The following is a 27955-nucleotide window of genomic DNA, read 5'->3' on the forward strand; positions in this document are numbered from 1 at the left end:
TCTCATTCATCTCCCTAGAGACCTTACAGTCATACCTCCAAAGTAATTTAAATAGTTTAAGGCAATGGATGTGATGTGCATACAGAAGCTGAAAATCTGAGTAGAATCTGGTTTTAATATATTTTATATTTTATAACCTATCTATGGTATTATCTAAAAGTAATTAATTTGTGCTGCTTCTAGAGAAAGTGGGATCATTTCCTATATTCCATAAATATTTTTACTAATTCCTATTGGAGAAAGATAGAAATTTAGTTTTAATGAGATTATTGCGTTGGACAAAAGTAATTATTAATATAATAAGAAAAATGACCTGAAGTAGATTTGGAGAGCTGCGTTATACTTCTTCCTCTTCTCTCTCATGAGAAGGATGGGGAATCTGTGCATTCCTCCTCCCTGTGCTGGTAGTTTGCCAAGTCAGAGGAAGTTAGTTGAGTCTACCACGGTTTACTATTCATATTACAGAGTACAAGACAGAATAGCTGAGCTGCAGTGGATTGGCAAACACAGAACAGCCAGGTTTTCCACAGCCAAACAAGTTCCTGCTTCAGCTCCAGAGTAAAAGCCAACAGCTCTCCTGCAAAGGAGAACAGGAAGACACTGATGCAAGGTCAATCATAATGAGCACCAGTATTAACACTTCAGTTGCCTTTTCTTGTCCTTCTTCTTTTGCGGGGGCAGGGGGTGGGTAGGCAGCAGAGGAAAATAAAATTTTCTTAATTTATATACAGGGTATAGATAAATCTGTCAAGGTATTCCCTAACACCTTTTCCTACATGCAAGGGCCAGCACGGGAAGAGGCCTAACCTGCTTACTAGATATAATAATAAATGGATGATCAAAGTCCTGTATCTCTAGTTGGTTGCTGGATAATAAATAAAATAGGACACTAAGAACTTTTAAGGTTTTCACTTTAAAAACCAGATTTTAAAAATTACTATTATTACTACTACTGTTAATGGAAAAGGATGCAGTGATTTGATGATGTGATATTCTCACAGCAGAGGAGTAAGAATATGATCTTTGTAGTGGTAGCCTGAGTGGCTATAAGAAAAGAGAAATTGCATTCATTAAGGTCAGAGAATACATTACAGAAATTAGGCACAACTTAATTAGAATTGTAAAAGAAGATTACTTCCTTGGATATGATACAGAAAAGCATATTACATTTAAGAAGGCAGATGAAAAGGTACATGCTAATTGCAGGCCTGGAGGACAGGCAGAAAAGGTGTTCTTTTCTATAGTGGCTGGGAAAGGAAGTAACAGGGTATAAAAATTTCTAGTTTAGAGGTGTATTGGTCATATACTTCTGTTTTAGGAATATTGAGAGAACATCTAAAATCCTGAACAAAGGCAGTGTCTGGAATAGTGGTGCAAGTATAAATCATCCATAACTAAATATGAGATTAATGAGACGAAGGGTATGGAGGGAAATAAGATAGAACAATGGACATGGTTGTAACGACTTCTACAGGAAAAGAAAAACTCCTTGGGAAGGCATCTTGAAAAAATATTCAGGACCACAGAAAACAATACAGCCATGAAAGACTGACAGCAGAGAGCACAATTTCAAGAAGAAACTCATGCTGGCAGTGTCAAAGACCCTAGAGAACAGAGCAATGGTTTTGATCTTTGACCACCAGAATGAAAAGTCTCAAATCAAAAGCAGTTCTAAAGCAGTGTCATCTGAGAGACTGCATTTTGGTCTCACGGCTCAAAGAAGAGAGGAATAGATCTGGGTTGGAAGGGACCTTAAAGATCATCATGTTCCAACCCCACTGCCACTGACAAGGACACCTTCCACTAGAACAGGCTGCTCAAAGCCCCATGATACAAAAAATAAACTGATGTGATAAAGCTTTTTGTCAGATTAAATTAGGTACTTTTATTTGCAATGCTACTTTTAATCTAAGTTTTCTATGCATAGTTCCCTTTTTGGTTAGCAGCTTAATATCTATATCAGGAATTATGTCACAATTTGGGTATTTTTTCCCCTCTTTTTTAGGATTTAGTCCAGACTCTTAGAATATCTCTGCTGAAGGGTGGTGGAAGCACTGCAGTTCTGGGGAGCACAGACAATGTTTCTGCACAAGCTGGATATGATCATGAAGAAATTTCATCCACAGTAAGAGAAATCATTAATATTCTAAGGGTTTTGTGAATAATCATGCAACTACTACCATGCCATTGCTTAATGACCTCCCAGAGTAGAGCTCTCCACATGGCACAATGGCATTCCCAGAATCCCACTTTGGCCAGGCCTTCTGCACCTGCTGTGCTGCTCCAGTGCTGGAGGCAAAGCAGGGCACAGAGGCACAGGGACCTGAGTGCTTCCAGAGCTTCCTGCTGGGATTCCTCCCAGCATCCCTGAGGGATGCTGAGCTGAAGCTGTTTCAGTGCTTGGGTGCTGCCTTCCTCACTAGAAGGGACTGAGCAGAGCCAGGGTGTAGTCACAGCCCCTTTGCAGGACCTGCAGGTGTGTTTGAACATGTCTGAGCTGACTTGCCCCAAGCCTACATGGCTGACATTGAAATTCTCACAAAGGACTAGAAAATTTTCCAACGTGGTTTGTAGTTCTGTTGAACATTTCATCTCTGCAGGGGAAAAAAAGCTTTTTCTTTTTTTATTTTTCTTCCCTTGCTAGTCTTGTAAAGAGATAGAACTCCTGAAAAAATGGTGAAACTGGGCTACAAAGGTGTTATGTAGGATAACTACATGTACAGCAAAATACTTCTCTCTGTTACCACACACTGCAAGCAACTTGATGTTAACTCTGAACTTTCTATAACAAAAATAGCTGAAATTATTGCAGCAGGAAGTAAGGAAAGGAAAGTTCTTTGTATTTCAGTCAGTATTTTTTCTATCTGCAAGTTCTGTAGTATTGTCTCTCTCCTGTTCTTCTACAATTGCTGCCGCAGTCATGCAAAAAGAGTTTTTAAGCTACTAAAATAAGAAATTAAAGTCTTCTAAAAATTTAAGAAGAAGTGGCTTGGGTTAGACATGAAAGAATTTCTAGTGCTGTGTTAAAAATGGAATTTTTCAACAGTTAATATTCTATTTAATTCTTTTGCTTTAAGATATGCAGTCTTTTATAACACTCTCAGTAAATTATCTGCTCAGTTATTAGAAGTCTGTGAAAGAAAGTTACAGCTAATACAGCACATTTCCTAGAAGCTGTACTCAAGATATTAATTCTTCCTACTAAAGTAATTTAAATAGGCCTCTGAGTTCAATCACCTCTAATTGATCTTGTTGTGATGACTTGGTTCCATAGCGTTCCAAACACACTCTCTCTGCTTATTGCAATGCATTTCCTGTACAATAGTATTATACAGGCTGACATTTACACTTCACTGTACATTTTTATATTACATTATTTTATTATAATGTCCTTGAGATCTACAGTTAGAGATCAGTTAATTTTCTCAAGTCCTTTACACAGTGGAGCTTAAAAGTACTGCAAAGCTTGGCTGTGATAAGGTTCAACCCTTGGGATTAATGCCAAGAGGTGGCAGTGAGCTGCTGTACCACTGCACCACACTGCAGCAATTTTCCTGGGCTAACCCACAAACCCATGTATGCACTCTGAATCAATAAGCAGCATTCCAACGCAAGCATTTACAGAAATACTTCAGGTTTCCTGGCAAGTCTGATCTGAGGAACAACCCCACACATTTCAGTCAAGTAAAGCTTCAGCAAGTATGTGTTTTAAAGGTCAAGGAAGGAGTAACTTCCTTTTTGGGATAAGAAGGGCCTGTACCATACTCTCTTTTGGCAGAACTGTTCATCCTCATGTTGAGGCATGAAGTTAAAAGGAATCACAAAAATAGAGGACTAATGCTCCTACAGACAGGATGTAATAGTGGGCTAACAGAAGCTGCCGTGCTGAGATGATGCACGAAGGACATACTCCTCAAAAAGACTCAAAAAACCTTTGCCTACTGGATAATGATAATGAGCATGTGGTACTTGTTCTTTAAAAAACATCCAGCACCTTCAGAGGTTATACAGCAGCCCTGAGTAACCTGGAACTCATACATGTGCAAATATATCTCAAGTTGATGATGGGTAATAAATTAGGGGTTTATTATCATTATTAATTTGGGGAGCAGAGGGCCTCAGGAAGAGACAACTCATTGTTTATTCTATAAAAGAGCAGACATTTCATTTCTTATCAGTTACTCCACTGGAGCTGAAAGATGGAGCACAAAAACAAAGTATTCTTTTAAGACCTTATGAATTATAGTTCCTATTTGGGTTTTCTTTTATTTCACTGCAATTATTTTGAGATACATTTTAGCAGGGACTCAACCATAAAACACTGTATTGCTAAGTAAGAAGCACACAGGAACAAAAGAAACAAAAATGAACATTACCACAGCAGACCTTGTCTACCCTAGTAAACACTGTCTATTAGATTATATGCTGGTGATAATAATCTTTTTTCTAACATCTAGTAGGTATTTTGTCTGTTGTTAGGAAAATCAATGTGTGATTTGACTTAGCCCATTCTAAGTAGTAAATTAATGTAAATTTTTAACTGGACACAAATCCTGATCAATCTCTTACTCCCTCTGATTACTACACTTGAGTATTTGTTACGCTGCTGGAGAACACATGTAGTAGTGAGTTTCATTTCCTCAACAGAGTTGCTATTTTCCACTGCACAAAACATTAAGACAATTTCTGGAGGCTGTCAAGAATATCATACTTTTATAATAGCATAACTATTATGTTAACTAGGAGGATTCTTAAAAACACCAGTAGCATAAAAACATTTGAGGGAGTATGTATTTTGCCATTACTTCTTTTCTTACTTGAACATCCCTAATTTTAGAATCAAAATACTTTGAAGTTAAAAGTGACATAGTTGGAACATAGGGTATTCTTCTAATTCTTTAGGTATCACATTTAGCCAGCTAGTCACACTTACTGCCACCTCCATTCTACTTTCATTTTAGTATTTTTCTTTCAAAATCATGGACTCCACCTCCCTAGAGTTAGTGCAGCAGTCTGGTGGACAAAGCCTTGTCTGTACCAGATATCTCCTGATTCATTTTTCCTAGAGCAATTCACCCATCTATTCCTTTATCATCAGTTTTAGAACAGAGTTGCTGAAAACACACACAGAGTTATTTAGAAAAGGATGCTTAAAGTCAACACATAATTGAACTTAGATTAAATTTTAAGGTAAATTAATTAGTCTTCTTAATATTTTCCAGAAATCAATTATATCATCAGTAATGCTGGGGGTATGGATTCAAAGTGTAGCTCAAGAGGAAGGGATAGGTATGAACACAGAGGGATCTTAGAAATAACCTGAAATAAGAAATAAACCCTCCCATATACCATGCAGGTATTAATAAGTAAATGGTGCCTGTGTGCATTAGGTGGAAGAACAGATATTAAAGTGGAGAATCTCAGATACCTGTAAATCTCATCTATCATCAGTTCTTTTTAGCCTATTAGGATTATGATGAGATGTCTCTCAAAATCCCTTCCAAAGGGTTCTGATTTGCCTCTGATACATATTACTGTGGGCACTGTAAATTTTAAAAAGCTAGACAAAGATCATTTAGTTTCATCAGTTCAACTTCAAACCATAGTGACAAGCCATCTATTCTTATTTATTTTCATTTTCCTATTCAGCTCCAGCTGCAGCCCAAATACATCACCATAAGCAGTGAAGCAGGAGTCTGGAGAACAAACAGTTCATAGGTCTGCACAAAAGGACTGAAGCACCTTATTAAAAATAAATGCTAGTTCTTCAGTACTAAAAAAGCCCTTAATTGTATCATAGTGTCACCTTTACTACCTGAGCAGTGAAATTTGAAGGCTCTAAAATTGCTCAAAGGGCTGATGATTAGCACCTAGGTAGGTCTTAAACTATCAAACCCAGTGTTTTTCTATTCTTGAATTGTTAGTTGCTGTCTTGAGAAAGATTTTCTTTGCATCCAGAAACAAAGGTGTGGCAAGCAGTTAGAAGAAAATAAAGCAGCTGCTGCTCTGCATAGAAAATCACTGCATGGCACCAGTTACAGATAATAAAGGAAACACTGGCAGAAATCCACTACATGATACCCCAAACCACTACTGTTTACACTCTGTGCAGTGTAAAAATAACCAATGACATCCAGTCATTGTTGTCCAGGTCTGCAAATCTGCATCCAATTTGATTATAGTGCCTGACAAATGAGAATGCTATTTCCAATTTCAGCCAACCTGACAGACTACAACTGCACTCCTGCAGCCCTGAGGCAGAATATTTTGTTTGTTCAGGACAAGCCTGATCTGGGATTTTGTTTTCTGTATTTTTTCACCTTTCATTTAAGCTCAGGTGAATTTAAGCCTTTTCCTCAAAGTTCTTTAGCACTGAAATGATGACATGATGCAGAGGAATTAGCTGAATAACCCAGTAAAGGCTCTTCTCAACAAGACTGCTGTATTTTATATCTGTCAGGAGTGCTGAGGTCTGGGTGAAGGTAAAGAAGGAGGCTTAGAGCAATTGAGTAAAGAGAGGCAGCAATGGAGCATATGTATAAAGCAGACTATCAGGAACAAGCAACACAAGCAGCTATGTCTTTAAAACCTATTTGCAACAGATCAATTAAGCAATGAATGTGGGGTTTTTTTGTGGAATTAGGAAGCTAATGTAGGAAGATGACTGACTAGAAAATTATAGGGCACAAACAGACAGCAGTACAAAGTACCAATGTGCAAACCAAATGAAAAAAAAATTGTTGCAAAGCAGGAGCACACACTGCAGGTACCTAACTCCTATTCTTACTATAAAATCAAAGTGTACATTAAGGAAATCTGTAATTAATAGTGTCTTCTATGAAACTACAGTAAATAAAACTATTCAGAAGAGCAGGAAGTGACATATGGTCACTCCTTCAAGGATAATGTTCCTGTTCCAAAGATATACGAGCTTTTATTTAAGGGAGATGCAAAGTCATGCAGGAGAGTCCAGTCTCTTCTTGTCTCTCTGAGGAGATTTAAAGGACTCTTTCCATTTAAATGTAAAGGTGCTTCTGCAGTAACAATACTAAATGCTGCAGAATTACCTTGCCTGAATCCACTGATCAACACAGTAAATCCTAACTGGTGGCACAATTACAAAACACAAGCCAAATTTGCACAGTGCTTTGTGGATCAACTGTGGCATTTTATCTCTTCTGACATTACATGGGGCAATGCCCAGAGGTGCCTCCTGGTCACCTGGAGAGGGTTACAGTTTAGTATTCCTAAATCACTGAATTCCTAATCATTTAGTACACTGTTTTTATCACTATTCTTCATCATATTTCTCCCACAAACAGAAAATTCCAAGAATAGTATTGGCTAAAGATGGTGGCAGTGAGACTGAATGAAAGGACTGTCAGTTTTTCCTGCTATCATCTCTATTACATCCACAATGTCTGACAGAGGTTTACAGAATTAACTACTGGCTGTCTCCATGGCTCATCCCAAAGCTAAGAGCCAGTCCTAAGGCACACTGTCCTTCACACAACTGGGTCTTTGCTGCAGACATCAATTAAGGATGACACATCAAGCTGTATATGGCCCTGTGACACTGCACAAGAATTCATTAGGAAGGAAAGTCTTATATTTTTAAAATTATGATTGGTTTAAAATAAAATCTAAAACCTAAAAGGAGTTTTAATGCAGAACAGCCATGTTTTCACAAACATAACTGGAAATATTCCTGGGGCAGAGATGTTTGAAGCCCAGGTGAAAAGGCTCAAGAACATCTCTTTCTGTGGAACACACACACATGCTGTCCAATAGAAGAGATTTGATCATTCATGTTTTGTCTGTGTGCTTAAGAGGGCACATTCTTGTGTTTATCTAGGCTTCATTTGATAATTACAAATCAGGTAATTATTGAAATCCATTAATATTTCCTTATGGTATTTTTCTGAAGCTTCTTCCTAGGAGGCAAGACACAATTATTCTTAGGATGATCTTTGGATGCAATTGCTCCTAACAGTCACAGCTACCATGGTATTATTTCAGATGTACTTCCTGGCTGCATTTACTGGGCTCTCTTTCCTCTTCTTTTTAGTGAAGAATAAATTATAAGTCTGTTTTGTTTTAAATCAGACAGACTTGGAAACAGTATAATAAGATATGACAGGTTATAGCAGAAGTCAACTCCTGAGAATTCTCTTATTTCCCCATGCCAAATCTGAAGATGCCATAAACTCAAATCCTCTCTGCCAGTCATAAAATTTTAATTAGCTAAACTAAAAATACTGGTACTATTTACCACTGTTCTTATTTATTTCTTAAACTGCTAGACTTAACACTTCTAAAGCAGGTTGCCTGTTTCAGCATACACGTGAGCATCCTGTTCAGCTTCATTACAATTAATCAGTAATCTAGTCTCTTGTTTCTCACTGCCAAATGATAAATGAACTACTAGCTACATTCATGGATGGAATATTAATTTATACAATGCCCTGGGGTACTTCTGTGTGTAGTACAAGATGCCTCATGGACAGATACCAAAAGCTTTAGTAGAACTATGAAACAAAAAAAGAGTAAATCTAGTCAGGATCAGCTGAGCTATATGAAAACAGTAGAGATCTGTATCAGCAATTGTGGTAAACACCAATGAGATATAAAAAATTAAACACAGACATTGCATAGAATAATGAATTCTTCTTTTAAATGCAAAAAACCCAAGTACCTTTCGGTGTAAAGAATAACTTTCTGGAGGTTTGTGAAGAACACTTTGACTTTTTCAAGGTCAAATTATGTTGTCAGAGTATAGCACTGTATGTGTGTTGTGTAATGGGGAGATTTGTCAGTTCTGGAAGTGAAGTGATTTTTTTTCCCCAGTTGCTCTGCATCATCTGCTCAAGCTTCCTATTACATGCATCAGGGCAGCAGAAGGATCCAGAGGTTCTGCCTCTGGCCTTGCCTGTTCCAGCATCCCTTACATGCTGCAGGCTTTATCTGGCAGGGGTTTTCAGCTTTCTAGAGCATGAAAATGACCTTTGCATAGGTGCAGAGTGGATACATAACTGTTTGCCTCCTCCATAGTCTTTTCTAATTTATCTGCATTTTTTCTAGTCTTTAAATACCAGAGATGATGAAGCATTAATTTTTAAGTGGTGGAAGAAAGTTCCATAAAATACTAATAATCTGGTGATACTTGGTAGTACCAAAACATGTTTAAGATGCATTATATTACAAAACTACAGCATAACAGGATATACCTTTTTTTATTTACTAGCTCTAAAAACATAATGAAACTTCAATGGGGAAATTCTGTCCTCTGTTGGCTTTTCACAGTCCAAAGAAAACTGAATACAGGATGAAGTCTTGGAAAGACTATAGTGGGGCCTGCAGACCCCTGTAAAATGCTAGACTGCATTTTGAAAACTCATAGCACCCCAGCTCAGAATTATCAAATCAAGGCATTTGGTCATTTGAGCACAAACTGCTTGAGTTTTGAGCCTATCAGCAATCCAGAATGGCTCTCATAGCACAAGAAGCACAGCATAGGAAAATGCTTGCCAAGAACAGAATAAAACCACTGAGAAAGAAACAGGGTTATTTTCAAATTTCTAGCATAACAATATTAATTATTATGAAGCTTTCTCTCATAGGGATTTTTTAAATTCTCCATTCTGAACTTAATCACTGCACCATATATAAAATAATTTCAAGCTTTAATTACAAAAGAATAGGCAACATATTTGAAAGCAGAGATTTAGCTAACTCAGGCATTTCAAGCAAGGCTCACATTTTGATGTCACCTTCTGTTCTTGCATTTTAATGTTTCAGGCATCCTGCTTTATGAGCAGGATATCATTTATTGCACAGCAAATGTTGGAGAGCTCCTGTTCTCCCTGGACCTGCCAGCTCAGAACAGGATCAGAAACTGGTGTAGTCTCAAGATCTAGACTTCTACAGGGAATAAAGGATTTATTTTTCAAGCATAGTGTATATGGAGCTGCTCCTGCAGGAATATGAAAAATTGGTCTGCATGGAGTGTAAGACTCTGTATGAGCCACAGCAGACACATTTACAGGCATTTGTCTGAGGTATCATGAGACAAACTTGACATGAGACTCAGCCACATCTTTGTTTACCACCTTTGCAAACACTTAGAGTCTTATTAGGCACACAGAGCACAGGTTTGACTGCTTCATTCCAGATGCAAGGTTTTTGGAAGGAAAAAGCATTGGATGTGAGCTTTTGAGCTTCTGCTGTTGTGCTTTTGGAAAGCTAATCACCAGATTTATCAGTAAAGGACACACTAAAACAGCATTTTTCATCAAACATGCATCAAACTAAGGGAGGGCTCCCAAGGTGACTCCTCAACAACCTACCAGGTTAGCATTACCTATTCAATTTAAATTTAAAAACAAAACAAAACCCTGGACCTATCATGTATCATGATGGTTGAATAAACACTTAGTTCATCTGAGATAAAATTCATTAAATTAATAACTGCTGGATGCTTCAAACATCCAGCTATCTGAAAACCAAAGTCTGAAGATGAGGATTTATAAATTGCAAATGAAAGAACTAGTCCCCTGTGATATCAGGCAAATGAACAGCATGTTGGTAGATGTTAAATCCTAAAGCATAAATAATCTCCTTAAATCTACATCTGTGAAACCCAACAGTGAACTTACAAAAAATAGCTGTCCTTTATGGTCAACAGAAAACAGTTTAAGCGAACAAAAGATGAAAAACAGGGTAGCCAAAAGGCTTTTCACTATTGGATTGTTGGATATAGAGGACCTGGGTGGAATTGACCTGATTTGGTTGAAAAAAAATAGCCTACCATCCTACAATTTGCAATGCAAATTTCAGCACATTATTTAAAGCCATTAAATAGAAGCAATCAGCTATGGTTGGATCATCCACAGTAACCAGTGTAATTTAAGTAATGATATCATTGTTTATCCTCACTTGGGGTAGGTGGAGTTTTACATTTAGGATGTTGCAGCTCCTTGAAGTTGGTTTTTTGGTTGTATAGACAAATATTTTGCTTTCCACAAAGGTACCAAGCACTTACACAGAGGTTTAAATCTGCCAGCTGTAACATGCTGTGCATACTGAAAGACTAGGATCTTATAACTCTGTCAGGAAGAGTTAATTAGTAAGGTGAATATTTAGATAAAGCCTCTTTCCTGTTCTATTTAAGGATCTATTTCCAGATGTTACTGTAGTGTCACACTAGGAAATATGTAAATTAGGTTGATCCAGACTGAGTTTTCTGAGATATAAACAGTCTCTCCTATTGTATTATCAATGCAAAGAGTAACATCTGAAGAAAGCCTTCTCTTCACCAAGTTAGTGAAAAACACTTGACATAAAATTTGTTACCTAATTCTCCTATTTCACATCACAACCTGTATTTGGTTTGATGTGATTTATGCACTCACATCTTTCTCCCAGATCAATTTCCACATTCCATTTTAAAGGAACCAAAGAGGTTATCTGCTCCATATTCATACCAGCATCCACAGATGTTTGCCATTATGGGTGGGGGGTTTCTGGTGTCAAGCTGAAGGGCAAGAATGCCTTCATGTCCATATTTATGTTCACACAGATCAAGGACTGTAGCTCCATTTATATGCAAAGCTGCAAACTCTATGCTTGGTTACTCAACACTCCAGCAATGACTGCCTATAATTTATAGACAGAAGATGACAAAGTGCCAGTTATGCAAAGAGCTTTGAGCAGATAAACAGACTAGTCTATGCAGATTTCTATCTGTGAAATTGCAATACCAAAGACAGTGCTCTTTTATTTTGGAGAACTGAGCTAATTTTTTTCCCTTCTTTTTCCCCTCAATATCTTCATTGCTTAAACAGAAAATTTCAAAGTTTCATTTCTTTTCTGATGCTACATAAAGTACAAATAGCATTCATCTTGGATGAAATAAAATATGCAATTAGCACAGTTAAATGATTCTTTGAAAAAATGTGACTTTGGCTATCTCAACTGTCTACCCTTTAGTTTGAAAAAGTTTCTCGGTAGAGGTGGAAAAACCCTTTTCATGAAATCTGGAGTCAAAGTTCAAGTGAAATTCTTGATTTATCAGCCTTTTCTGTGCTAGCACTGTAGGTATTAACTGTGCTGTTTAAATTGCTCCATTTACAGCTAGGAAGAAAGGCATCATTAGCTGTCTAGGCTATGATGCACAGCTCTTATGCCACTAGATCCTAATGGCTTGTAAAGGAGAAAAGAGGAATGTGGACCTTGTCTGGTAGAGGAAGTTGTTGAAAACTGAAGAACTGAGTTTCTTCAGACAAAGCAGGGGAACAAAACAATCCCTTTGTTTACTACTGAAGTTTATTCCCTATCTTGAGTGGTTCTGGTAACAAAATCAAGGGACTGAATATTTCTTAAAGTTTCTGACCCTCTTTGGAAAAACGCATCTTGATTTTAGGTGATTTCTGTAACAACACAACAGAATCTGTAGGACTGAAGCCTGATGCTATGAGATGATATCCCATAAATAAATCACTTCTGAGCATAGTTCCCCTCGCCCATCAGCTGGCTGAAGGTCTTAGGAAGCATTCATTTTCCTTTGGACCTTCATGATGATAACTGCATGTTTCATCTCACTTTTGCCAAGTCATTATAAGGTAGAGCAACTGTTCTAAATGAGACAGTAGATCCTACTCTCTACAGGTGTCTGATAAAGCTGAAATAGTGTCATTATGAAAATAAGAGTAAACAGAAATATTCCAGCAGAAATGGTAGAACAGATTGGCATAAGCCTTTGGCAGCTCATAACATGCTATTTGTATTTTTTAGTCTCTTGAATAATCCAGGACTCTGTGCATGTCACTCCTCCATGCTCATTAGCTTCATGAGAGCACAGGAGATGATAGCTGGCTATCTCTTCTTTGTCTTCTCTGCCATCCTGTGCTCTGCCAGAGATGGGAACATTGAGACTTCTAGAGGTCTGTCAAAACCCTCACTATGTGAAGTGTCTGGCCTACATTTGGGGCTGATTTATTTTTCTTTTCTTCACACACAGGTACATAGACTTTCCCTATCAGTGACTGACAGCAACAGTGCAGCACAGAGCAGGGAGAACACTGAGAACTCACTGTTAGACAATATCCTAAAAAGTATTAATACAGCTTCAGCCATTCTCTTGGAGGAAGTGTACTCTGTGATTGAATAATATGCAGTGTCAGCAAGGTTAATTAGATTTACAGTTGGCCTAAACAAGAGATTAGGTTTTGGCTGCAGCTGGCTTAACTGCAGCATGTAAAATACTGGCATTACAGAGGAAAAAAAACCTCTATGGAGCAGATCTGTTGGAGAAAAGGCACTAATCCTGCAGTGCAAGGTTGCTGTACCCAAGGTTATAGCTGGGCAGCAGTATGGAAGCAGTATGGAGCCTCCTGCTCCATACCTGATACATTGACTAGCAAAGGACTGGGGGAATATTAATGAAATAACATTCTCCAATATTCTAATGTCTTTAGAAATAGATATATAAAAAAGCTAGTGTGAAAACAAGAATTTCCCCAGCATTTTATTTCATTTGTTGTAAGATAAAGTTTTGCAAAATGTATTTAAATAAGCATGCATTTCCTAGGTTCTCTGTAAATGTACCTACACACTTGGCTAACACTTTCAAGAATTAGCATCTTTCCTTTAAAGATGAAACAGTTGAAAAATCACTGAGGCATCACATTGGTACATTGTGGGTCAGTCCATTTTGTAGTTGTCTATGAATTTTCCAATTCAGAACTCTGCATCTCTCATCACTAAACATGCAGTAAGTAGTTACTGAGGCAAGAATGTAAATGGCAGTATGAGTCTTGCTGATTTATTCAGTAATTTCATCATTTGCTCATAAATAGACTGGTTTGTCTTCAACTGATGCTCAAGGGAATAGGTATATAAATTTTGATATCTGGTTTAAAGTAAGTAATGTCTACAGTTGCATAAATATATAGATATATGACACAAAGTGTTATGGCTGGCAGAATAGGATCCTTAGAGGCTACTAATTGTATAACTGTTATGCTCATTGGAAAAGTCAAACACAGACTAATTCCTCTAGCAATTTGAACAATTTCTATTTTTCTATCACAAGGTCAACTCTGTTTCACCTTTCTAAGCTTAATTATTATCAACAACAAGTGAATTAACTGAACAGCTAGCCCATGGCAGGTGGTAACCAGAAGTTCCTGTGTTGCAGCCACAGGCAGCCACAGTCCTGCTGGGGCTGGGGGACATTCCCAGGGACAGGAGCACTGCAGGGAAGGCTGCAGCTCATAACAAAACTGAAGGCTTCAAAGATGCTTGAGCTGCACCCAGTTCAAATCAAAGGTCAACTTCCAGCTACTTAAAGATATGTCACAGTCCCTTAATAATAGAAATTGTCCACACTGTAAAACAACAACTACCTAACACTGTGCACCCCTCCTGGGCTCTCCCAATGGACTGACAGGCTCCTGGAAGGCTTCCCTGCAGGATCCAACTTTGTACCATCCTATGTAGCCTAGCATTGCAAGGGTATAATCAACTTCTGTGCCTCCTGGCATCAGCCCCTTTACCAGATGCAAACCCTAACAGCCACATTATATATTCCTTTCCATTTAATTCTTCCTCCTCTATTTGCTATAGTCACAACTTTCAACTGGGGGCAAATAAATCCTAAATTATGTGTGTTGTGGAAAAGTCCATTAATCAAAATTTCATCAGCTTAAGTATTCTGCAGAAATACCTGCCACAAAGAGCTTAAAAATCTATAAGTTGAAAAATGAATAAAGCAGACTTTGGGGAGTTTGTTTAAAAATCAAACACACCCTCACTCCCACCCCCAGTGACACAGTACTAGTAAAGAAAACAACAATGAAAAAAATGTAATAACTGAAAAGCTATCCTGTTTATAGTCTCCAGAGCAGAGAGCTTTTTATCCACATGCTATTCATATTTACACAGGCAAAATACTTAATATGTTAATCTACAAAGTTAATTATTTTTATCTTTCTAGTTTAACCCAGCAAGAAGGTTAACAGCAAAATGCAACTAAACAGTAGCACCAAATTAAGATTTTCCAGTTAGGTACGCTTAAGTTATATTCTCTAATACTTAGAGATATATCTATAATTCAGGTTTTACTAAAGGTTTGGTCTGCATGTTATTGATTAAATCCAGTGTTTCACAATCTATTGCTACCATAATATGAGGTTATATTGGCCTGGTACCACTTATTTATACTATTCTTACCACTATTCTTTTTATACTTTCTTACCACTATTCTTTTCCTCTGACAGATTAATTTAAACAGAAGTTACCAAACTGTGAAGTGTCTTTAGACAGGTCAGTCTTTTGAGCAAAGACAGTCTGCTGCTGCCTTCTAAATGCCTTCTGCCAAGGGGTCCTACACACTTGGTTGGCTCATAGGCTCCAGCACAATAGGTTTTTATCTTTTTTTTCCAATGGCCTCCATTTTATTCAGGATGCTACTGTGGTGTTTAGTTAAGTTCCCCATGTATGGTAAACTTCAGACTTTACTGTTTAGGAATTTCTGTTTGAATTTCCCCCATTTTGTGAGGGTCCCTGAGGATGCTCCTGTGACAAGGAGCTGTTGGAGAGAGGAGGGGCCAGGAGTGCCACAGGGTGAGCCTGAGGAGCCCCAGTCCGTGTGTCAGGGTGACCAACACGTGCAAGCTGCCAGCCTGCCAGGGAGGGGCAGCCTCAGCTGGCAGCCACAGGGAGTCACGAGCTTATCTGATAAGGACAGAGATAATATCTCAAAGACAATATGGATTTCATCCTGTCAAGAAACAAGACTCATTGTGCCAAGGCATGGGGAAGGTGGGAAACTCAGAGCAGCAATAAACAGTTTTTGTTTCCTAACTTTCCAGAGGGATTTACCAATATTGTAGCAGGTTGCTACATTACTTAATTACTACTTTAAATAGGAATATCATTGAATAGAGGAAAGTATGTAACACCATGGACTGTTCACTGATAAAACAGCTCGTTCAGAAACTGGGGATGACATCTGGCTTGTTTATATTTATCAGGAGTGGTTATGAGTGTTCAAGTACCATCAGAAAGTAAACTGGTAACTCCTGCTTAGTACATTCAAACAGATCCTAATTAATAGTAAGGAACTTATTTCTACCACAATTGCTGTAGCACTGCAAATCACAAGAAGTCCAGAATTAAAGGTATCATATTGTGCACAAATGTTTAAAATACAAGCTCATAGTTTCTTCATTCCTGGAGCCTGAGTATGAGCTCAAAGCTGTGATTCTCACACATCAGAAGCTGGAGCCTAAACTAAACCATGAAATATTGTAGGAGTCCCAACACTAAAAAGTGTCAACATATCTAAGTTAAATCAATGTTGGCTCAAGAATAAGACAGGTATTTTACTGAATTGTGACAAAAAACTTTAAAAGCAAATATCGATATATGCACAGGAAGGAAAATAACACAGTTGCAAAGGTATAGTAGCGGTGTAATTCATAATTCCCCTCCATTTCCCCCCAAAATCATTATCTGTTAGTTGGTGGGTCAGTTATAATGCATAAATTGAATAATAAATGGAGGACAAATACCAAATTAAACACATGCTGTAAAGATAATTTATTATCACTGCAGATAGGTGTGGAATAGCTGTGGGAAAACCTTAAGGTGATCTCTTTCCAAGTACTGAAAACAACCAGTATCACAACAGATAAGTTTTACTTGGTGAAAACTGAGACTTCCACCTACCACTGAAAATATAAAGAAAACCCCTTAATTATTAAAAAAACCCAAAAAACCACAAGAGCCAATCAACCAAACCAAAAGGCAAGCAAACAAAAAAATTCCTACCAATACAACTGAGTTAAAGACACATTCCTGATACTACACAGGTATTTTCATGGCAACTCTTCCATCAATAAAGCCAGTAGTCATTAACCAGAAATGAAGAATTCTGCCACCAACAACCTTCATAATGCTGGAATCTGCAATACAATGCAAATCACTATTTACTAGGAAGTGTTCCCTTCCAGTGCTCATTTTATGCCTCTAATGCAGCACTGAGCATGGAATTTCTAGTCACCAACAGAATTCCTTCCCTTTCATTCATCTAATATGCAACAGCTCTTATCTCCTGGGCCATAACATGTCAAATACTTCTACATAATTAAAGCCACACTGATTGACTGGCTAAGAATATCACAGGGATAAGTTTCTTTTTAAAGCTGCCTTATCTGTAATCAAGAGTTGTCTTCCACTAACACAAGATTTTGTGCCTAAAGGACATTTTATATATATCTACACACACACATATATAGAAATAATGTTCCTTTCTCCTCCACAATAACAAGAAAATATCATCATACTCTGATTTCCCTCTGTTGTATTAAATTGGAGGGGACAAAAGATGGCAAGAGGCACTCAGTAAGGCAGGCAAAATGCATATTTTTTAAGTATGGAAACTATGATGAATATTCCTCCTTTGATATAAACCTTTACTGCACTCCCAAACAGAATCTTTCCAATATTTCATTGCTTCGTGCGTATCTTAGATTTGTTGTGATGATGGAGTTTATTTTAGAAAAGAAAATTAAAATCTGTAGAGGCCAAAAAACCATGAACAAATTGGTGATGAAGCTTATGTCTTGTCAGGTTATTTTATATTTTAATGTACTGTTAACAGTTCATTCTTTTTAAATACAAATCTAAGGGCAAATTTAAATATCAAGGCAAGCAATCTGGTAGCATGGCAACAACGTGCTATGCTGCATAGTAAGAATTTGGAACTATGCAAGGCTGCTTCTTTCCTATACTGGATCATTTTATAAGAGCAGAAATAAAATTCTGTTCTTTGTAATTGCCTTGATGATTATTTATCTATTAGTAGCTGTAGTGGTCTTTGAAACTCAAGACAGCACAGCAACCCTGTGCAGCCTGGTACCAGTGAGAATGGCCACCCTTACCAACACAAAAGCTGCAGATTAGAAGAAGAACGAAAAAGAAAAGGAAAAAAAAAAGGATATGTTTAGTAGCAGTGTTTAATACAAGATTTCATTCCCAGGAGAGCAATTTGGTATGGATTTGAGGAGCATAGCAGCTCTGAAGCAGTCTTGCTTCTGCATGAGAAACAGGCAATTCCATCTCCATGCCCTCCCCCAGATGTGTTGAAAAGGCATCTCTCAGCTTTCAGTGTATGAGTTTTGAGACCTATTTTAAGATTTTACTAAAAAAAAAAGGTGCACTTACCCTTGCACTGAAATAATTTTTGTGGTAGCTCGTATCAGTGATTCTTGAGAGTAACATCAATTTATTGATACAATTTCACTCTTGGTGATTGGGACAAAAAGGTAAAATCCTGTGACATTCTAGAACAGAATCTGTTCTGTCACCCTCATTCTCTTCATCCAGTAACTCAGGCATATTTTACCATGTTGCTGGAGCAGGAAAAGGCAAAGTTAACTATCACTTCTGATTTTCTGATCTTGAAGGGCACACTGGGTGACCAAGAGTCCACCCAAGCACCTTTGTTTCTGGGTAGTGGACGAAGGCACTAAAGATGCGGATGGCATTGTGGGAATATTCTTTTCTTTCTTATTCTTCACATAAAGATCAGGTACTTCCCTGAACAGTGAAATCAGGTACTTCACTGAACCTGAACAGTGAATGCCAAACACAGCTACTCCTTCTGGGAGGTTTTTTACAGTACTGCTTGGATTGGTGCTGTCCCTATGGAACTCGTGCTTCTCACCAGACATTCCCGTGTTACATAACATCCCTTGGCATTTTGGACTCCAGTGGTCAAATCCAGGTCTGCACCCTCACCAGAACACTCATGGTCAGTGTTACAGAGCTGTTATTTAGGTTGTGAGCTTGTTGCTGGTTTTGTACATTGAAGATAGAAAGAAGTAAACCTGCCTGCTATGACCACATTATGAGTTCATAGCTGAATCTAATCTCTGTACTCAGGTGAAAGACTTCTAAATCTTTCTGTCTTACTTAATCTTCATTAAATTAATAAATAAAATAAATCTTACACTAAATCTTCAAGGGTCAGATCCTGTGAACCCTTAACACAAAGGTAGAATACATACACAAGAAAATCTTGCAGGGTCAGGTCTCTCTTGGAGAATATTTCAGAAATAAAAAGGATTTCACTCCTCAGAAATGATTAGGGTTACTGTACAATTGACTTGGGAAGAGAAACTTATACAAAGCTTGTAGCTGAGAAATGCATCTGTGAAGAGAATCTCTCAGTAAAGGGAACAAAAGCAATCTGGAAAATAATGCAAATTGGTGATATGCTTACAAATATTCCTAATATCAATGCACAAAAAAAAAAAAATTCAAAAACTCCATTCAATTAATAGACTGGAAATATTCAATCTGCCTTTTAAGTAATAAGCCAATATAATTTTCTATGTGGCTGAATCTTCATTATTAGGTCTGTAACTAGCAGGGCTATTTCCTGAAGGAAACTTCATCTTACTAATTCAAACCAGACAACTACCCTGAGATGCTCCTCATGCAGCTCCCACTGCAAGCCTGGTTGCTATCAGTGGATGTCTGCATTGCAGAAGTACTATTTGAAAATCCTTGTCTGGACTGCAAACCTCACATTGGTTATAACTGACATATTTTGTATACCTTTTTGCCAACTTTCCTCTTCATTTCCTTCTATTTCAAAAGAAAATGATGCCTTCATGCATGAGTATACTTCAGAGGATGCATCTCCAGCAGCATTTCACGTTATCTGAGGACAATGACACTTGCTCCCTGTCATCCCTACCTACAGGGCTTCTAGTTCTTCTCTTTAGCTTAGGTGGAAGCACCTATGAATCCCAGAGGTTTCCATACCGGTCTTTGCTCAGCTCTAACTTACTCCTCTTGAAGTGTAAATCACCTTCCTCTGCTGCAGCATGTGAATGAAGACAGTAAGTACTGCAACAAAAAAGGAAAGGAATGTCATGTACTCAAGTGACAGTGCATTTACCTACCAGCATCAGAAATAAACTGCTCAATCCATACGTTTTTTACCAGTTGTGCAAAGCCTTCCTTCCAAAAAAATAGTATTGTTAGCCAAGAGAAGACCTAGGTTCAGACAAAACTGAGAATTTGAATGGAAGTTCTCTTATCATGGATGTCATGGCAAAGCTAAAGTGGTGCATGTTCAGCTTCTGCAGACAGCAAAAGCCTAAAGCACTACACATTTCACCAATCACATGGTGCTGTCTTGAGCTGCTTTTCATGCAGCTCTCATGGGTCCTCAGGAAAAAATAAATCATACATGTAATACTCTTCCCAGTAGACTAAAAGCATTTGCCAGTACTTATAATGAGCATTTGACTCAGTGACTGCAAGTTTTTTGAGTGTCTAAAAAACAGCAAATTCTGATTCTGCTTTCAGTTCTTCCTCTTAGCTTGTGAAGCTCATGTGACTGCATCAGTGCTTTATTTTCTCTAAATGTAACAACTACCATTACATCTCTTGCACAGATGTTGCAAGGCTTTAATTGCTCATAGTGGTGCCAAAAGATACCTCTCAGTAAAAGCTCTTGCTTGCATGTAGTATGCAATTCTTTTTTGTTTATTTCGAGCAAGTATCTCTTCATTGGGAGGCTTATAGTAAGGTATTAGTTTGTATTAATGTAATGTGCTATTTCACACATAATAGAAGTCAATATATCCTGTATCCCATCTTTGTTGAGATGCATAGATTAGTTCTCGAATGGAAACTCTAAACCTTTCTTAAAAAATCTGACTTCTGGAAACATGTCTGCTTCTTATCTCATGTACAGATAGACACAAACAGGATCATAACACTTCAGATTGTTAGGAATGTCAGAGATCTCTTTTCCAAGATTCTCCTCAAACCAGGGTCATCAGTGAGCCCTGACCAGTTTGCTGAGGGAATTATCCAGTCTGGTCTCTACAGAGACCATACAACCTCTCTGGGGTACCTGTCTCCATGTATGATTGTCCTCGTGGGGCAAAGTATTTTGCTTGTATCCCATCTGAACCTTTGTTTTAATATGTTCCTTTTGTCCCTCCTTCTTTGGCACATGCCACTGGACATGTCTGGCTCCAGTTCCCTGAGGAGCTCTCCATAAGGACTGGAAGGCTGCTGTAAGTTCCCCATAGCCTCCCTTTCTGCAGGCTGAGCAAGCCCCACTCCCCACCCTCTGCTCAGAGCTCGGCCCCCAGCCCCAATCACTTCAGTGGCTTCTGCAGAACCCCAGGTCTTTAATGAGTTCTTGCACTGGGGGAGCAAAACTGGACCCAGGGTTATAAGTGTCACCTACTGGGTGCTGAGCAGAAGGGAATGATCACCTCCCTTGGTGTCCTGGCTGCACGGTGTTCACACAGACCAGGATGCTCCTGGCTGTCTTTGTTGCCAGGGGTTGTGGCTGTTCATGTCCAGTTTGCTGTTCACCAGCACCTCTGGGCCTTTTTGGCAGGGCTGCTCCTCTGCCTCTACCACTACCTCTACCAGTGCTTAAAGCATGAAATTATTGCCTTGTTTATTTAAACACAGGGAAATGGACTTAAAAACTCTGCAGAAGCATCTGAACCCTGATGTGTTCAAATGCTACAACCGAGATTTTTTCTGAAACAAACCAGAATCCTCCATGTCTCTCTGTGACTTTCTCCAATTTCTCCACCCTCAGCACAGGAATATTAACTGAAAGATGTTTAAACTATGGTATTTTCACAAATTATTTCTTAGCAAATGTTCTTATCAGAACAGCTGGAGAGATGGTAAAATTATGCTTCTTGAAGTGGTTTCTCGTGTTCACAGCCTTAAGCAAAGGTCACTTTTTAAAGACCTACCTTGTTTAAATTCATGTCCAGTCCCCAACCTGAACCAGCATTAATCAAGTAACTACACAAAACATGCTTTTAAAGATTCCTCCTTAGAACTGTCATACTTTGACCAAAAGAGCTGAGCCTTTATGGCCTTTTCAAGAACACTTTTCCTTTACTATCAGAGGATCAAGAGGGAGCAATAACGTAGCTGCTGATGCATTTTTAAAAATAGCTTCAGATATTTCCAAGTGCAGTTAGGGACTAAACTATCAGAGAATTTAGAAACTCTGACAGTCAGGGTTTATAAGGACAGTTCTGCAGCATGAAATCCTATGAGCTCCAAATGGACTCACAAGTACAGTGGCTTTGAATTCAGCAGTTTAGCTCTTGCAGAACGACATATGAAAGAAAGGCTCTTTCATCTTGTCTGTCCCATGGATGATACAATGATAAATTGCCATCTAATACTTGACATAAATGTCAATCTTTGCTTCTCAAACACATAACCTGCACATACTGTATTTTATCTTAAGTGGCAATAGGACTTAAACTAGAATTCCTCCCCTTTAAAACTGTGTTATATTTGAAACACTGCGGCTTACACAGAACCACAAAAAACTATGACAGTAATTGTTTCTCTTTTTCAGTTCTACTTATTAATTAATGAGGGATTCTTGGGTAGCAGGCATGATAGATAAATACCTTTTCTATTTGAAACAGATTTCCCAGCCTCTCCTGGGAGATTATAGGGTGGACTTGGCCAGGTAATGTAACTGAAAACACTACTTGCATTTTTCAAACTGGTCACAGTAATTTCAGACTTTTCTTAAACATCACTGCAATGCACATTATCTTTGTACTATACACGTTGTATGATCTCTTGTCTTTATCTAAATTTCTTTTCTTGTATGTCTTCACTACCATGCAACAACCACCAAAACAACACTGAGGATGCAAAGTACATAAATCTGAAAGCACAGATTGCCAGTTGAGGCAAAATAAGGCAGTCTGACTTTCCAAGATGCAGCTCTAAATGCAGTATTCCCTTCCTTTCCCCCACCCCCATCCCTTTTGTTATGGCAATACAAGGCACCACACACACACACATTCAAAAAACTGTTCAATAAGAGGCAAACAGACCATGCTCTAATATCTCCTGCTGTTTATCCCACCAAAAATCAGGTATTCTTAATTGAGCACCCCGTTCCCTCCAGATCTCATGATGAAGGGAACGGGGAAAGAGCAGATCAAAGGCTCTGATCCCTTTGCTAGAGTGGAGACATGAAATCAGAACGAAATACAAACTCCGAGCGGTATTGCATTACAGGAGGGCTCCTCTCGCTTTTCTTTTCACTCTTAATAAGACAAACGGACTTAAGCCTCCCGCCCTCCCAGCAAACGCTGGCATGATGCGGATGCTGCACGGCCGGTCCCCGCGTTACCCGGAGCCGCCGTCCCGGCACGGCGGGGCTGAGGCGGCCGGGCCGGGCTCGGAGCCCGCCCCGTCCCGGGGGAGCCGAGCGGAGCCGCATCCCAGCCCCGGGGGAGCCGAGCGGAGCCGCAGCCGGCCCGGGGGATCGCCGCCGGTTCTCCCTCGCCTGCCGGGGGGCGGTGGCGGCGCCTCCCCGGGCACAGCGGGGACGAGCGGGAGTGCGGCAGCCCCCGGTGCCGGAGCCCCGCGCCGCCGATCGCGGCAGCGCCGGCCGCTCCGCCATGCCGCAGGGGCTCCCCTTCACCCCGGCTCCCGGTCCGCTTGCGGGCATCTCGGTTGCCAGGGGATGGGGATGGGGATGGGGATGAGGATGAGGATGAAGATGAGGATGGGATGAGGCGGGAGTAGCCGCTCGCGGGGAGAGCAGCCCCCAGCCGCGATTCGAGGGGAGTATCGGCCGTGCTGGCGGGGGCCAGGGTCTCCCCGCTCCCCTGAGGGGACCCGCGGGATGCTGCCGCCCCACCCCCGACGGAGCCGCCGGTGCCCGCGACGACCCCGGCCGGCGGTCGGTATGTCCGTCGGTCGGTCAGTCGGTCGGTCAGCCCCCCGCCCTGCTCCCCCGGTCCTTACCGCGGTGCAGCGGCGGGGCCGGTCCCGGGCAGCGGGGCAGCCGCAGCCGCAGCCGCTCTTTTGTGTGGCTGCCGAGCGCCGCACACCGCGGCGGGCCCGCCCGGGAACCTGCCTGCGCCAGCGCCCGGGAACCTGCATGGCGCATAGCGCCCGCGCCGCCTCACGGCCCCGGCGGCAGCGAGCGGGGGGTGGCCCCGGGCCCCGCAGCCCCGGGGGCTCGGCGGGACGCACTGACCTGTCCGCCATCCACCGCCAGACCGGGGCCGGGCGCTGGGCCAGCTCCGCGGGTGCCGGAGTCCAGCCACAGGACGAGGAGCAATGGTCATAAACTGAACACAAGTTTCACCTCAGCGTGAGGGAGAACTTCTTCTCACTGAGGGCGGCTCAGCGCTCGAAGAGCTGCCCAGGGAGGGTGTGGCGTGTCCCTCTCTGCAGACACTCCGAAGCCAGCTGGACGCGTTCCCGTGCCACCTGGCCCAGGTGTCCGTGCCTCCCAGCCCTGGCTCAGTGCTGGTGTCCGGGCGCTGAGGGGAGCAGGCTCCGGGCCCGGCCCCAGCTCCCCTGCCAGCCCCCGGAGCCACAGCGAAGCTCGCTGGGTGCCCCATCCCGCGGTGGCACTGCCCAAGGCCGCTATGGGTCCCCAGGGAGCCGCTCTGACGCTGGGCCGGAGCTGGGGGTGTTTTCTGGGAGTCTCCACAGCATCTCTCTGCGAAAAACATTCCTGAATGCCATGTCATCCTGCCAGGTGACCACCTCACCTTTCCCTGCTGCTTGAGGTGCTCCAGTGCAACAAAAATCCAAACACCAAAAGTTTGAAAATTATAGCAGGGGACAGCAGTGGACTCAGTCATGTTCCATCATACGGCCAGATTTATGAGAACAAATCACGATTTTTGTGCCCTTGTGCAAATAATACATAGATCCACCCCTGAAGTTTAATAATGTCGGATTCAATGTGTACTATTTAAAAGCTCACTGAAGAGGGTTTCTCTAAGAACATTTCTTATGGTGGATGATAGACACAGTTGGTTCCTCAGGCCTTTTATTAGAAACCTCTAGATGTTTTAAGGACAGCTAGGTGATAGTGACTATTTTGTATATAAAGAAATGCATATCTTACGGCAATTCTGACTGGCTTTGCTAATAATTATGCAAATTTGAGATCGTAGCTAATCTTTCTCACTATAGGAAAAGTAAAAAGCTGTCCTAGTGTAATTATACTGCACTGCAATCAGTCAGGTATCAGTGTTTACTGTAATAGCTGTGTGCTCAGCATGCTGTGTGCTCATCTTGCCCTGGTGTTAGCATCAAGGCACATCCCATGTACATGCACAGCTCCTTCATGGAAACACCATTTTGTTGGGGGAGGGTTTTAGTTTTCAGTTTAGTTGTTAAGGTTTTTGTTAAGACTCTCCTTTTGCTGCTGAGAGGCTATTTTCTGGCATGGTTTTTCTACGGTGACTTTTCCCATCTGTCCCTTTCTACATCCCAATTACTTGACAGATTTTGGTTTTCTTTTGAAGATAGTAAAAACTCAAATCATTAAATGTAGTGCATGTATGTTTTACACAAAGCTGCAGTGTATCTGCAGATAAAATCTGTAGACAGGTTGTTTAAACATTTGGCAAATGATCCTTTAATTAGTATTATTAATTCTCAAAATTGTTAACTTGATGAAACAGCCTCATATGCATAATAAAATCTCACTTTATCAAAATACCAAAAGCAGTATTTCCAAGCCCAATAGGCAGGTGTTTTTTTAATGAAGTTACTGCAGCTGCAAGTATTGTACCGCAACTGATCTCTCAAAGACTTCAGAGGTCCCAAAGGGAGTGGGATATATTTTTTAACTTTTTAAAATTTAAGTTTCTAACAAACATTCTCCCTCCACGTCATTTTGGAGACAGTGACTCAGACAGATGGTTATTATGGAAAATTACATACCAAAATGGAAGGTAAAAATAGGGTGCATGATGCCAGTCCATGAATCTGTCTCTCTTACTCTTCAGTTTCTGGAAAAAATCATTTCCATAAAAGCCAGCCATGGGTGCAGAGTTGGATATTCCCCTTATTTAATGCAAATTGTGCATCACCACATATGCTTTCAGGGTACCTGCAGTTACAAATGAATTCAGATCTTAAAATCATATTTTGAACCTGTCTTTATTACTGAAAAAAATGCAATGTTAAAAATAAGTAAAAATTTTCATTCAAGATCTACTTCATAGAAGATTTTAGTACCTATTTACTATTTTTGTGTTAGCAGTAACAGTTGAAAGGCCACTTTAGATTAGACCTAGAAAATCATTAAATGCTTCAAAATGTATCATTACTTTAAAATGTATCAGAGAACTCTTCCTCATTTGTAAATCTATGCTATGAATTTTGCAGTTAGCAAAGCTTTTTGACAATATACAAGATAGTGTAAATGAACATTAAAATTGACAGTTGACATAATTTTATAGATATTTAAGGATCATACAAGACACAAACATCCCTCCTTCACAATAAGAGAAATATTTATTTCATAATTTGTTCAAAGTGCTTTGAAAATGCTTGTCCAAGGTGACAGATTTGCATTCCTAAGTGATTGAGCTCTTCCATTGTGAAATGTCAGCCCTAGGTTGATTAATTTATACATTGCTGTTAGTTTCCATTTTCATAGTAATTAACAAGTTGAACTTGATGATCTTATTCGGTTTGACAGCCTCAATTTGGCCAACATGGCAACTGCTTTGGTAAAAGAACTGGTATTGAAACAATTAATTCTGAGTTTTTCCTCTTAGTTAAGGGTTCCTATGTCCAACTAACCCATGCCACATCACTACAGGAAGAATTCCTTCTAAGGACAGAATCAAATGAAGTGCCAAGGATATCATTGTCCATACACTCCTAGGGTAAGTACCTCAACCAGGTAATGTAAACATCTCCATGTTTCATGGCCTTTCCACGAGACTTCAGCTTGATATGGTAATAATGAAACCAACAGAATTCAGAATGAAGTTCGGGTGCATTAATAGCAGAACAAGCATGACAGGAAGGAACTTTTTGCAGAATTGCAAAACTGTTAGGTTAGCTTTCTTTTAAAAAGCATGCAGTTAGTTCTCTTTTCAGCTTTTTAAGTTTGCTTCTAGTTTTGTCTCATCATAAGGAATGGGATTCATTCTGCAGCCTGTTCACCTCCTCCCACCTAGGAGTGACTTGAGGGCTGCAGAGAGGAAGTAAAAAAAGATACTTTGCATCATTTAATTATGAGCTCTTTAGCTGCCTGAGTAATGTTGATGGAGTCCAGAAAAATGTGTCTTGTCTGCCTTGGGCAGCATAAAATGGGAACATGCTTCAGCTCAGAGGGGAAAAAGGCACATGGAGAGATTGGAACAGGGAATTCGCACTTGACAAATGGCACAAGCGTGAGAAAATTTACTGGCAAAATACTAACCCTCCATCTTCTGAGAAGCTTGACATTTCAGAAAAGAAGGTTTTGCTGTTTTAAAAAATCCACCAAACAGACAAAAAACAAAAAAGAAGAGCCTAATTTCCTTCCAGGATAATCAGGCTCCAGCTATTTGAATCACTGTTGTTCTTCCCAGAAGTTGTATAAGGGTGCAACAGGGGTGTATGGTTAAATGTCCCTCCACTGAAAGGAGCAAATCACAGTTCTCTCATTCCCCAGTCTCCATCCCTGAAATTCCACTGTTTTTCTGGGTGTTACCCCCCTCTTATAATCATGGCAGTGAAACAGAGTAAGGCCCATGTATGTAAGCCCTGTCCCAACCCCTTGGTAGGTCAGAACAACTCGTGAAGGCTGCCTGCCTTAAGGGGAAGGACTACACAGTTGATAGGGGCCGATTCTGTTCCCACTGAAGTCTAAGGGAGTAAAGTTTATGAACAGGAAACTTCTCTCAGTTATAGCTGTCTTCAGTTCCTTTGGATATTCTCTAAGTCTGTAGCTCCAGAAGGGGAAATTCTCCTGGCCTGTAGCACACACTCAGACAAGTATGGGGTCTGATACCATCCAACTTCTAAGAGCTTTTAAGAACATGATCCAGTTTTGTGTACTGACTAATTTGCAGATCTAAACTCTCTTTTGCAGGGCTGGGGTTGTATG

At 40.1% G+C, this 27955-nt stretch overlaps 1 protein-coding gene across 5 annotated transcripts in view; it reads right to left on the minus strand.

Annotated features, from left to right (window-relative positions):
* The window catches only part of APBA2 (amyloid beta precursor protein binding family A member 2), an 83488-nt gene extending 59254 nt beyond the window's left edge, over positions 1-24234 (minus strand). For 2 of the 5 annotated variants that reach the window (XM_071441696.1, XM_071441692.1), the window contains exon 1: positions 23848-24005. The gene's annotated coding sequence lies outside the window, so the exon portion shown is untranslated. Of the gene's footprint in view, positions 1-19626; positions 19766-19836; positions 19921-23847; positions 24006-24082 lie in introns of those variants that run through there. The other 3 variants (XM_071441694.1, XM_071441693.1, XM_071441695.1) reach the window with 3 other exon arrangements.
* Between the last annotated feature and the right edge of the window lie 3721 nt (positions 24235-27955).

The sequence above is a fragment of the Agelaius tricolor genome, unplaced genomic scaffold, assembly GCF_023055355.1.
Source record: "Agelaius tricolor isolate 1412-34295 unplaced genomic scaffold, bAgeTri1.0.p SCAF_16, whole genome shotgun sequence".
NCBI classification, from domain to species: domain Eukaryota; kingdom Metazoa; phylum Chordata; class Aves; order Passeriformes; family Icteridae; genus Agelaius; species Agelaius tricolor.